The sequence below is a fragment of the Delphinapterus leucas genome, chromosome 3 (assembly GCF_059928025.1).
Source record: "Delphinapterus leucas isolate spDelLeu-1000000601 "Yukka" chromosome 3, BTC_Dleu_Yukka2, whole genome shotgun sequence".
NCBI lineage: Eukaryota > Metazoa > Chordata > Mammalia > Artiodactyla > Monodontidae > Delphinapterus > Delphinapterus leucas.
Window position 1 is genome coordinate 162,083,647 of NC_143131.1, and position 6,017 is coordinate 162,089,663.

Below are 6,017 nucleotides of genomic sequence, written 5' to 3' on the forward strand. Positions count from 1 at the left end.
GGCCCATGAGCCACAACTACTGAGCCTGCGCGTCTGGAGCCTGTGCTCTGCAACAAGAGAGGCCGTGATAGTGAGAGGCCCGTGCACCGTGATGAAGAGTGGCCCCCGCTTGTCACAACTAGAGAAAGCCCTCGCACAGAAACGAAGACCCAACACAGCCAAAAATAAATAATTTTTTTAAAATATTAAAAAAAAACACACATAAGCTAAAGAAAGAAGTGCATATTAAATCCAAAGTAAGCAGAAGAAAATAAATAATTAGAATCACAGCAGATGTCAATAAAATTGAAAATAGAAAATCAGTAGGAAAGGTCAATGTAACCAAAAGCTGGTTCTTTGGAAAAAATCAATAAAACTGATAAGTCTCTACTTAGGCTAACTAAGAAAAAATAGTGATACAGACATTATTAATATCAGAAATGAAAGAGCGTAGGGCATTGCTATAGAGCCTATGTACTTTAAAAGAACAATAAAAGAATACTATGGACAACTCTATGACCACAAATTTAATAACTTAGATGAAATGGGCCAATTCACTAAAAGTCACAATTTGTCAAAACTCATAAAAAAAAGAAATCGACAGTCTGAATAGACTTATCTTTGTTACAGAAATTGAATCAATAACAAATAACCTTTCGAACTACAAAGCATCAGACCTAGACAGGTCTGCTGTTGAAGTCTCCCAAACATTTAAGGAATAAATTAGACACGTTCTCTACAACCTCTTTTAGAAGGTAGAAGCAGAGACGATACATCCGGGGACTTCCCTGGTGATGCAGTGGTTAGAAATCCTCCTGCCAATGCAGGGGACATGGGTTCCATCCCTGGTCTGGGAAAATCTCACATGCCATGGAGCAACTAAGCCCATGTGCCACAACTACTGAGCCTGTGCTTTAGAGCCCTTGAGCTACAACTACTGAGCTCATGTGCCACAGCTACTGAAGCCCACATGCCTAGGGCCCGTGCTCCACAACAAAAGAAGCCACTGCACTGAGAAGTACACGCACTGCAATGAAGAGTAGCCCCTGCTCACCACAACTAGAGAAAGTCCACACGCAGAAATGAAGACCCAATGCAGCCATAAATAAATAAAATAAATAAATAAATGAATACATTATTTATTTACAAGAAAAGAAAACTTCATATCTCATGAATATAGTTTCAAAAATCCTCAAGAAAGTATTAGCAAATTAAATCCAACAATGTATAAAAAGAATTATACATCATATCCAAGTGAGTTTTTCCCAATTTATGTAAGGCAAGTTCAACTTTTAAAACATAGTTAATGTAATCCATCATACCAACAGGCTAAAAAAGAAAATCACATGATCATATCAATAGATGTGGGAAAAGTATGTGACAAAATGTAACACCCATTCATGATAAAAACTCTCAGTAACTATGAATACCTTGACTTACAGAATACCCACAAAAACCTACAGCTAAAATCATACTTTATGGTGAGAAACTTGAAACTTTCCCAGTAAGATCAGGTATTAGAAAAATGACATCCCCTTTCACAACTTCTTTTCAACATTATACTGGAATTTCTGCTTAATGTAATAAGACAAGATAAGAAAATAAGAAGTATCAGGGAAGGAATAAATAAAAATACATTTGCTACAGATGACATGATTGTCTATGTATAAAATCTGAAAGGACTGACAAAGAAAACCTTTTGGGATGAAGAAAGGTTTTTAGCATGGTTACAGGATAGAAGATTGATATAAAATGTCGATTGCTTTTTATATACCAGCAGTCAGCAAGTAAAAATTAAAAACACAGAACCATTTACATAAGTACCCAAAATGATATACATGGGTATAAATCTAACAAAATATGAACAGGAAGCCTACAAAACTCTAATGATTAAATCAATGAAGAACTAAATAAATGGAGTTATTCCACGTTTGTGGGTAGGAATACTCAATATTGTCTTGATATTAGTTTCTTTCAACTTATTTTCTAGATTCACTTAAATTTCGATCAAAATCCCACCAAGTAATTTTGTAGATATCAACAAACTAATTCTAAAGTGTATGAGGAGTGACAATAACTTTATGGCAGTGTAACACATTCATCCTTTTTGTTGCCCCTAATAAACAAGTAATTCTACATCTATCTGCAAAAGAATGTGCTCCTGTGGGTATTATGAAATCCAGCACCATATGCCAAGGAACCCAGGAGGAGTCTTGCCCACCTGTGCATCCAATAATAGGCAGACAGAACTCAGTACAGGCTGCAGAACCAGAGGAGTCAGAAAACACCTCAACCACTCTCAATTCACAGTTGGGAAAAATTTGGAGAATGCTGATGTGGGAAGATACCTATGGATGAGGCTTTGTGGAAGTCCAACTTTACTGAAGGGATATTCCGGCACAATATGGAGCAAAACATGTATAAGTATATTACACATTTGTATATGTATACATAAATATATATATATATATATATATTTGAATGCAATGGAGAGAGTAAAAATGAGCTTTGCCAGTAAAAGGGAGCACTTACTATAAGCCAGGCAATCTTCTATGCTTTTTACATTTATTTACTCATCAACTCTAAAAAGAATGAAGTTGGCACTCTTATTATCCCTGACTTACAGAAAAGGACACTGAGGCAGATGTATGTTAAGTAAGTCATCGTATTCTAGGAGTAGAACTAATTTTGAAACCCAGGAAATGGGGCTTAGAGTCTTTATCCTTCACTGCCGATACTGCCTCTAATTCCAATGACAGGAAAGATAAATCACAACCCAACTACTGATTCTTCTCAAGACACAAGTTCTTAAGCTCCTGCTAAAACCTTAAAGGCCCCAAATGGACTCCATGAATAACCATTTCATAGTATTTATATGCAGAATACTTATCTACTCTTTATCTCAAAGATACACTTCACTCATTTGATCATTATTCTTGAGGTAATTTTAAAGTATCTGAGTAGATAAGTAATGTATGTATGAGACAATAAAATATTACTAAAGCGATATGCACATAAAGTTAATCTCTCCCCCCACCCTCTCTCTCCCTCTGTCTCTGTCTCTCTGTCTCTGTCTGTCTGTCTGCCTGTGTGTGTGTCTCTCTCAGATAGGTCTGGTAAAAAAGACATTTTATTTCTCTTCCAAAATACTATATACTGCTTGAGGGGAAAAATTCACAAAATTTTATAATGGATGATACAACCTGAATGCAATAATTCACATATATGTTCAGAAACCTCTATTAAATTGCAATTCCAAGAACATATCACATTCAAAGAAAATTATGTTTGAGGACACAAACCACAAGTCTTACAGGGAGATACAGAGGAGTAGATTGAAAACATCTTGGGCTACAGTCCCAATCTCCCCTGTCACAATCCCTTAGCCAACAAGATACAATCACAAGATCTTAGAAAGCTCACTTACCTTTACATAGTTTTCTTATCTAAAATGATAATAGTCAAACTACTTTACAGATATGTTTTAATATTTTATTAATATGAAAGAAAGTTGGTAAATATAAAAGTTTATAGGTATGTTACATAAAACTTATATGACATACAAATGGAATGGGAAAATAAGCCCATGAGGCTAAGCATTCTAGTCTAGGAAAATTCTGAAGGAAAAAGAAAAAAGTCTAATGAGGAGAAATTATCCTTAACATATATCCAAACATACACTAAAAATATAATAACTAAAACATGACCATTGACAAGGCATTTGGGGTTGGGGAGTGTGGATACCTAAATTACTCCATTCACCAAAACTAATTACAAATCAAATACTTAAAAACGTTAAAAACTACAGCCACTATAAGAAAGCATGATCATTGTTCAATACATCTCTCTCTCTCTTTCTCTCTCTCTCTTTTTTTTCCTCATCATCTTGGATTTAGGTAGATCTCACTAGGCAAGTTGCAATTTTTGAAAGCTATGATGCAAAATATAAATAAATTTGATTCCATATTGTTTTTCAAATCTATACTATACAAAGATGACTAACAAAGTCTAAAGAATAATGTCAGTACTAGAGAAATTCAACATGAAAATTGAAAGGCTACCTTGTTTAATATTTTTTTCAAAAATGGCAAGAAAAGATGTAACAAAATAAAAGAAGGTAATGCTTGAAGAGCAGTTCACAGAAAAACAATTATTTACAACAATGTGACTTAAAAACATCAGAATTGTTCTCACTGATGATTGAGTATATAAAATTAAAATGTAAATATAAAGATATTTGCTTTTTTAGATACGTAAATATTTAAAGGTATGATATATACAGAGATGGGAAAAGTGTGGGGAAATGAGCCCATTAATTCTTGATAGGAATTTAAATTGGTATAGTATCTTCGACAGGATCTTAGAAAAGATAATTAATTGCAAATAACATATATTTTGACATTCTTCATGTTATTTTAACAAAAGAAATATCTATCCTCCATAAAATTACATGTTTAAGCTACATGTTTAAATTACATGTTTTTTTTGACCCATTAATTCTGCATATTGAACTATTTCCTGCATTTATTATTGCACAACATGTAATATAAATCCTCCATAATCTACATTATAGCATTGATTGAAATGGATAATACACAGAAACAATGTATATGTTCAAAGTTATTGAAATGATTTTATAAACAATTTAATAAATAAGCCTTAGGAGCTGGAAACAAACAATGACTAAATGAAAATATTATATGTTATGTGGCTTCACTTGGAAATTTTTCCCAAAATCTTATTAATTTCAAACAAGGAGAAGGCAAAATATAATATATAGTGAGATTTTATAATAAAATCTCATGTTTGATAAAAACATGATAACCCATGTTTTTGGTCACAGAATCTCTCTATATATGAATATTTACATTAAAATAGAAACAATATCTAGAAGTATATAGACTGAACTGTCAAAAAGATTCACTTCTAGAGCATGAGATGGAGTTTAAGGGAGACTTTAATGTTTACCTATCCTTCGTTTATAAAATAGTAATCAATAATCATGAGTCATTAAGAAATTAGAAAAAAAAAGAAATTAGAAAAGAATACATATACATGTATGCATATAAGATAATATGATATTTAGGAAATTTCCCTATGAATGATTTTCTGTCTTTTTAAAAAATCTCTTAATATATCTTTTTAATTTTGTTATTCCTTCTTTACAGAAATCATTGCCTCATTGTCCTTAAGTGTTTTTTTTGTTGTTGTTTTGGGTTGTTTTTGTTTTTTTGGTAATTATCAAACTGAAAGGGAGAAAAGTAGGAAGAAAGACAGGAAGTTAGGAAAGAAAAAAGACTGAAAGGAATTTTCAATCTCCATAGTAACACCAGTGTTTTAAGACAAACTACTGCACAATTTCACAGTCTTAAAACTGTAAATCCCGTGCAACACGAGAAAATTGAGAATGAGGAGCTGAAAATGAGCCAAATGCAGTGAAAGGGCATGAGTTTGGTTTTCAAAAGAACTGGAGTTCCAATCTCCAGAATTGTTTTCACAACTTTGCTGTGGAGGTGAGAATGGCTTCTTCACGGGAAGGTTTGAGACAATTGAAAGAAAACGTTCTTGCTAATAACTCACAGCTTGTCAGGTTTTAACCAAGGTGTTGCCCCTTTTCTCCTCTTGGAACAAGACTGGAGCACTTGTCTTAGCCACTGGGGATCTGGGATGGAGTGTCCTCAAGCCATGTTTCTAGTACACACCTCTGTCCATGGAAGAAACCTGTCTCTCAGATGGGATACAGAGTACCTTCACTTTCTAAATGGCCCTGGGAAAGGACAAGTAGTTTCCCCCCTTAAATTAAAACTTTGGAAGGAATATAATCAGTTTTCTTTTCTCTGTTTGAGGTCCTTCTCAGGATACTGTTCTAGTATTAACAGTCTCCCCACCCTTTCCACTTCTCCACCTGCAGTTTACACTTCATAAGTACCTTCTATAGCCCCTGTGAATATCTTCATATTTAATTGTGTACTTGTTCTTGCACACAATGAATTTTACTGTATGTCATGTGGATCTGTCATCACTCTCTTGGTGAGGGG